This window comes from Bactrocera tryoni, chromosome 3 (genome assembly GCF_016617805.1).
Source record: "Bactrocera tryoni isolate S06 chromosome 3, CSIRO_BtryS06_freeze2, whole genome shotgun sequence".
Taxonomy (NCBI): Eukaryota; Metazoa; Arthropoda; class Insecta; order Diptera; family Tephritidae; genus Bactrocera; species Bactrocera tryoni.
Genome location: NC_052501.1, coordinates 80,705,205 through 80,713,480, shown reverse-complemented (window position 1 = coordinate 80,713,480; position 8,276 = coordinate 80,705,205). Strand labels below are relative to the sequence as shown.

The window sequence follows — 8,276 nt, the reverse complement described above, 5'->3', positions numbered from 1 at the left end:
TTCCATAACCTTTTTATAAGCCTCGGAGCGTCATTCGTTTGATTATTGCACAGCTTAGACGTCATATTCGTAAATCCACATCTCGTCACTTGTTAAAATGGGTTTGATAAATATAGAGTCTTCAGCTACATTGTCAATCATCTCTTTAGCGACCTCTACTCAACGTTGTTTTTACAAAAAAATTTAGGTCTTTTGGTACGACTCTAGCATTGACGGGCTTCATACCCAAAACTTGAACCAAAATGCCATGAGTCGATTGATGAGAGATATTTAGATGCTCCGCTATTTCTCTCGTGTCAACAAGAGGTTTTTCGAGTAATATTTTTTAACCTTTTTGTTGTTAAAACCCATTTGGTAAACATCTGTTCCTTTCGAGAATACGAGAAATAGGTTAGTTTTATTCTTGGGCGAAAAGCCGGTACTGTTATTTTGAACTGGAAACCACAAAGTGTCAGAGAGATGTTATAGCTTCAGATAGGCAAAACTTTGCATAATACTATTTTAAATGTTTTTCTTAAATAAACGTTAAAATTTTGAAGGAAAAACCGCACGAATATAGTGATAGAGCCAATAACCCAGCAATGATTGTAACGCCAGCAAAAAGAAATGATAAGAACGGTTCGAACTGGGGTCTCTTTTGAACAGCCGCTCCGTTGTGGTACTATGTTTGTAATACTTCTACAAAAACTTAAGAAAAGTTAGTAAAACAATATAATCGGAGCTGAAGGTTAATTTGAATAGATATATCCTTTATTAACAATTAAATACGCATATGCCCAAATGAGCTAGTAAACTCACTGTAAGCTTCAAATTAAAGCCACATTTCTTATAAATAAATATCAGAAGATTAACTTCTATATTATGCAAAGCTTCAAACCTCAATCTCGTAAAGAGAAAATTACTATTTTATCGAATTGGTGATGTATAGAAGACGAGCAACTATTATTCAGAACTCATTAGGTTGCGAAAAGTAACAGAAACAGAAACAGAAATGTAACTACAAATAGATAAACTCAGAAAGCTTTCTATCATTATGAGAATCAGTTCCATTGATGATTCCCTCCATGACTGAAGTCACGTTGACAAATATTCTCTATTTTATCGAATTAATGATATATAGAATATAGAAGACTATCAACAAATATTCAGAACTCATTAGGATCGCTTGCCAAGAGAAACAGAAATATACATAACTGCAAATAGATTACCTAAAAAGTGTATCCATCATTATGAGAAGCAGTTCCATTGATTATTCCTCACATGACTAATAGAAGTTCTCGCTTGTTTAAAATATTTATTAGGAATACAGAATCTGAAGGAATGCTACCAAATCACTCCTTTAAAAAATTTGTTGGATCTACAAAGCCTCAAACAATTTTGAGAAATGCTACCGAGTTGACAAACTTTGGATGAATAAAAACCGTTCCGTTTAGAGTCGATTTTTAAGGGAACAACTTCCATTCACGCTTCTTCGATATGAGTGCTTCTAAATCCAGTATTGATCTCTGCATAATTAAACGCCGAATTATGAAGTTATATATTCCACTTACCAGAATTACGTGCAGACCAACCTCATATCGGTTGTTAACAATCTATTTAAAGTTGATATTAATAGATATTATATATTTAAAAAATTGTCATATAGGAAGCAAAATATAAATCGTTATCAGCCACTACAGACATATTGGTCCTTAAGTACACTCAATACTGAAGCATTTTTACTATTGTGAATATGTATTATATCCACTTGTGTAACTCACGTGTTTTTTTAAGTATCAACTACACGTTCATAATATTTTTCATAACAAAATTAATTGAAATTCATCAATTATACAAAATTATTCAAGTATTTAACATGGAAACTTAAATACTAAATGAGTACGTTGCTTGTTGCCAGGCGAAAGGACGCGGACGCGGTAATTGAATGCTCTTAAAACTGATAGCATTATCAGAATGGAGTGCAACAGTAATTGCGACAACGATGCTGATGGTGTTGATGATTCCTGCAATGTTTGTCAACCAATACACCTGCACACCAGCGCGGTAATTGCACACAACAACACAGTGGAAGTGGAGTGAACCATAAGAGACGTTACGCTGCTTTCTTAGTGGCAAACAGGGCGGATAATGATGGTGTTAGAAGCATTCGCGTGCTAACAAAGCGGGAGCAATAATATCGCAGACACAGACAGGCAAATGTAATGCTAAGGCATATTGGTTACTAACATCCTGCTGACTTGCAAAGCGTTAATAAGGCGAAAAGGAAAAGAAAGGAAGTCGAGAGAAAGCATTGATTGTTTCGATGAGATGCTTTTAGTTTCAAGAAGAAGCAGAAACTTAGTGCTATGCAAAATAGTTTCGAAATCTGTATGAAAGGTTAACTAATACCTAGATCAAGCTAGGGAGCAAGCATGGTGAGATTAGACAACAAGAGTATACCTTCTACTTGCCCTAATATATTCATTATATCGTTCTTCCTTTTCGCTGTTTGGCGCCAATTGGAGATTCGAAGTATAGTCAGGTCTTTCCCATCAAGTCTTTCCAAAGGAATGTAGGTCTTCCTCCTTCTCTGCTTTCCCCTGCAGGTACTGCCTGGAATATTCTCAGAGCTACAGTGTTTTCATCCATTCGGACGACATGACCTAACCAGCGCAGCCGCTATCAATTGATTCACTGAACTATGTATATGTTGACGGATATCTCGTACAGCTCATCGTTCCATCGTCGTAAAGCCGACTCATCCGATGTTGCCTCTGCACCATATAGCAGGGCGGCTATAATGAGGGACTTATAGAGTTTGATTTCAGTTCGTCGAGAGAGGACTTTACTTCTCAATTGTATAAATTCTACTTGCTCTACTATATCCAATATGTCGGTTGTCAATCTTCTGGTTGAGTTTTTGCCGCATAAACCCCCGTGATACTCAATAAAAACCTCAAGCCGAAGGTAAGATTCCATATGTTTAATCACTGATTTCACACGGTATATTAAGTTTGACACGAGTTTTTTAATACCCCCGGAAGGAAACGTCAGACACCCTACAAGACCCTGAGTCGATTTAGCCAAGCCCGTCTGTCTGTATATACGTGAACTAGTCCCTAGTCTTTTTGAGATATCGATCTGAAATTTTGTAGTTGCGCTTTTCTTCCCAAGAAGCTGCTCATTTGTTGGAACCGCCGATATGGGTCTTCAAACGACTTGAAAGATCGGAGTCACACATGTTATTTTCCAGAGTAACGGTATATTCTCGGTTTTTTTTTCAGACCGGATCACTAAGCATATAGCAGCCGTATAAACTAAACGATCGGAATCAAATGCTTGGATGGCTTTTTCATTTAAAGGGATAACTTCACGAAATGTCGTGTTGTGTGAGGCAATGTTGTATTCTCCGAAGAAATTGTTGAGATAGGATCATTATAGCATATAGCTGTCATACAAACTGACTGAACTGGCTAACTGAACCAATTCTTGTAAGGAAACTTTTGTATTTGTGTAGAGCATGTTGGCCGGTGCAACCGAAGTTTACGTTATTTATTGTTTCTATAGCATTTTGGACACTCACGACCACACTGTGCACCGACTGCACCCCACAAGACAGAAACAACGACAGCAGCATATCAATTGGGGCCAACGCGTTGGGAAGCAGTTTCAACAATACACCAACAGCATATTGGCACCGGCGACAGCGGCAGTGACGTCGGCAGAGCCAGTGAGAGTGACTGCGCTGCCGCCGCGCAACATGCAATCACAGCGCCATGCAACTGCGCGTTGCTTGTAATATACGCTAGCCCCACGTAGTTGGGGAACGCTCGGCGCGGCGCAGCGCAAAGCAGCTGTTACTCATCACTTCGGTTGTTCAGTTGTTCGGTCGTCGCCGCGAAATGCCAGTACTATATTCACCAACGAGTGTTGATTTTGCTGTTTGGCTGTTGAGTTGTTGAGAGTGCTAACGCTCATGCGAATGAATGAATGTACGGTGGAAGACCGTCAGTTAGCCAGCTAGCCAGGCAGTGAAGTAGCGCCGAGCCAGGCACCAAGTCACTACAATCAGTTGCTTTTCGTATCTACAACGAGTTGGTGGTTCACACTTAACGTGGTCGCGGACGTTTTTACACAAAAAAAATTTGTGTGTTGTAATTTATTGTGTATTTTTGTTGTGATTCTAATTGGATGTGCACGCGCGTATGTGTGTGTGTGTGTGAGGCACATAGCACATTAGAATTAATACAAATTAAATAAATACGAAAAGGCGAATAGAGAAAACAATTCGAAATAAAAAATTGAATTAATTTACGTGCGCGATTTTTGGGGAGAAGTGCGAGTGGAAAGGTAAAGCAAAATAGTGCGCTATTATTCTAATATAAAAACAAAAACAAAACTAACGAGTTAATGCTGTTTTGAAGTATTTGTTTGGCAAATGTAAATTATGCTAAAAACGAATCGTGTGTGAAGAGGCATTCATTAAGTTATTGAAATATTTGTAAATTGTTTGATAAAAAAAAATATAAATTCGATTTGTGTGCCAAAAAGTGTTGTTGGTGTTCATTAAAATTAAAATAGATTGCGAAAATTGTATTTTTAGTTTTTTGTTGCTTCGAAAAACATTTGTTTGGGTTATGTGGAATTTTTGATAATGTAAATAATAACAAAAAATATATATACAAGTTTTGAAAATTTTAATTTTCAATAAAAAATATTTTAATTTTAAATATAAAATTATTTATAATTTGAAATTTCAATTAAAAATATTTAAAACTGAATTTTCTATTAAAAAAGATTCAAGTTTAAAATTTGAAATTATTTAAAACATGAAATTTCAATGTTTGTTAATTCAAAATTTGAATTTTGAATAAAAAAAGTTTTTAAAAATTTAATATTTCAATATTTTTGAAACTTTAATTTCATGTAAAAAAATAATTAAATTAAAAATATTTACAATTTGAATTTTAGATTGAAAAACATTTAAATTAAATTACTAAATTCGAATATTTTTTAATTTAAAATTTTAATTTTCAATAAAAAAATATTTAAAAATTTTTAAGTTTCAATTTTCTATTAAAACAAAATATTTACATTTAAATTAAAAAAAAATATTTACAATTTGAATTTTCGATTAAAAGATATTTAAAATTAAAATTTAAAATTTAAAAATATTGACGATTTAAATTTTCAATGAAACAATATTTCAATTTTAAATAAAATATTTTTAAATTTTAAAACTTTTCTTATAATATTATTTAAAATTTAAAGTAATTTTTTTATTGAAAAAAATTTTCAATTTAAATTTAAATGACATAAATACTTTTTGATGATAATTTTAATACTTTAACAATATTTAATTATATAATTTTGTAATTTTTAACCTTTTTTAATTCATATGGCAATGACAATGTTCATAAATGTAAAAATGATGATAAATGAAATATAAATGAAATATAAATTCTAAAAGTTAATATAAATAAAAACAGGTTTTTGTAAACCAAATTTTTTTAAATATTTTTGATTGGCAAAAAAATAAATAAATAATAAAAGAAATGACATTTTTTGATGACTAAAAATTAATTGTTAAAGTAATAAAAATTTAAGAAAAATAATTAGTAGTAATTTAAATAAAAAAATTAAATCATATAAAATTTTTTCCAAAAATTAAAAGTTTATATGTGACTAAAAACTTAAGGTTAAATTGTTTTTTTGAATATTGATATTTCACATTGGGAAAAAAATAACTAAAAATCATATTTTGAATGACTTCAATTTAATACTTAAAATAATAAAAAATTAAATTAATTAATTAAAATTAGTTATTATATAATTAATTAATAAACAGTAAATAAAATTAATACATAAATAAAAATATAAATCTTATTTCAACGAAAAAAAATATTAAATGTGATAAAAAACCTAATTAAAGAGTAATTTGTTTCGTATATTGCATAATATAAAAAAAGAGCTAATAACATATTTAAAAATATTAAGTACTAAAAAATTTCTAAAGTATAGATTGGCTGTCATTTTTATGTAAAATTAAATAAAAATAAGAAAAAATCCTTCACAAATACATTTTTTATAGCATCAAAGAGTATAAAAAAATATTTTTCTGACCGTTTTCTCGTTCAGTTTACATGGCAGTTATATTGCAGTACATTTTATATATTCTGCGAGGATTTTTTTGGGCATTACAAACTTCGTCGCAAATTTAATATACCCTGTAGAGAGTATAAAAATTATCAGTTCCTAAAAATGCATTCAAAGAATAAAAAATTCTATCTACCCTAATCATTTTTTTTTTTAATTTTTTTCTAACGCCAAAAGCGCACTAAATTCACTAGAAAAAAATATAATTTTGAGGTCGACATTTTCGATTTAGTCTACTAAAACAGGTCAAATAAACAAGACTAAAATTGGCGCACTAAAAATTTTTTATTTCGTTTTATTCAAACCACTTTTTCTCCTGCTGTTTTATACAACAATTACAAAAAAAAAGCAATAAATAGCTTGTCACTTGTGTTGTACAAGCATCTAACAGATAATAAATAAACATCGCCGTATCACTTGATTACGCAGCTGTTACAGGCGAAACAGCGACAAATAAATAATAAAAAAACAACAAAAACCAACCACAGCACTTGAAACAAGTGCCAAGGCAAAAACATAACAAAAATTCCCGAAAAAAAGTAATTAATTTTTATTGTGTTTTTTTTAGTGCGAAAAAGCAACTGCGTGCGCTAAAACGAAAAACACACACTGTGCCATTTCAAAGCTGTTAACCAAAATTTATTTTGTTGCTTTCGGAAAAATCAATAATAACAAGATAGAACCAATTAAATCAATTCCAACAATTTAGTGCATGCTGTTTGCAGTCGAAAGTGCAAGCAAATAAAATAAAATACAAAAAAAATACTGAAAAAATATAAAAAAATTCTGTAAAAATAAAAAAAAAAATTCAGAAAAATTACTAAAAAAATAAAAAAAATTCTGAAAAATTACTAAAAAAAAATCAAAAATAAAATTTGTGCTAAGAACAACTGTAAATGGCCTAACAACTTGCGGCTGCTGTATTCAAGGTGAGTTAAGCGCTTACTGAGCGATGCTAAAAATACAAAAACAAAAACAAGAAAAAAATTGATAGAAGAGTGAATCAAGTGATTTTATAACATTTAGAAGGTGAGAGCAAAGTGAAAGGTGCACAATTGTGTATGTGTAATTGTATGTGTGTGTATATGTATGTATGTATTGAGTTAGAACAGGAAGTTGTGAGCGTAGAATTCCTTGACAAAAATGCTTGTATGTACGCAAGTGTGCCTCTAACGGTTACCGAGCAATAACATTCACGATTATCATAGCAAAAACAACAGCAACAACAACAAGCTTAGAAAAGCAACAACAATTCGCAATTTGGAACAATCAATGAAACGTTTATACATATGTATGCTTGTATTTACATATACATATGTACATACATATGTGTGTGTATTTTATGTATGTGTGTGTTTGTATGTGTAAACCCCACATTGCTGTTGTTTGCCGCCAACCATTATCCCCAACATTGCTCAATTTCGTTCTTTTCCTTTGCGCTGTCCTTTCCTGTAGCCATTTTCTTACACTTGATGGCCTGCTCTTACAAGATTTTGCTCAACAAAAATACTTGTCGTAAGCAACAAATACATATGTTCTCGACAACAACAAATATTAAGTTGCAACAATGGCAGTGGTGTTGCTACTATTTGGCCATAAGATTGCTCTATGCATGTGCGTATGTATGTGTGTGTAACTGTATTTGCATATAATGACCAACGCACCGCTTGTTTGAACGCTCACGTGCCTCTCGCGTGCCAATATATGCATACAAACATACATACGCACATACATACATATGTGGGCATGAGTGTACCTGTGCTCTGGCTAGTTGTTCGTTTGCCCCCAAAAATACTTTTGATTACATGATTAGCATGCTCGCTACTCTCTCTATTGCTCTCTTCTCTATTCTATTTTACTCTCAGTTTTGCCAATAAATGGCTTGCTCTACTTAGCGTTTATTGATGTTGGTTTTGTGGTTTGGCGCATGCGTTGATTTTGCGGCTGTCTATTGGTGATTTCTACTTAACAGTGTTGCCAGTTGTTTGAAAAGCATATGCTAATGAGAAAGAGAAGGCTTAAAATTCATTTCTACAAATTTCGAAAACTATTTTTTTTTTGGATATGTATTGAATTTGAGAAAATTATTCGAAAATCTGTAGTTGAACCATAGAAATCGAAAAAAAAGTTTTTTTGAATTT

At 31.8% G+C, this 8,276-nt stretch overlaps 1 protein-coding gene across 1 annotated transcript in view; it reads left to right on the top strand.

Moving 5' to 3' along the window:
- Positions 1-6,941: 6,941 nt before the first annotated feature.
- The window catches only part of LOC120770895 (protein goliath), a 131,626-nt gene continuing 130,291 nt past the window's right edge, over positions 6,942-8,276 (top strand). The window contains exon 1 of the mRNA XM_040098561.1: positions 6,942-7,064. The gene's annotated coding sequence lies outside the window, so the exon portion shown is untranslated. The remainder of the gene's footprint in view (positions 7,065-8,276) is intronic.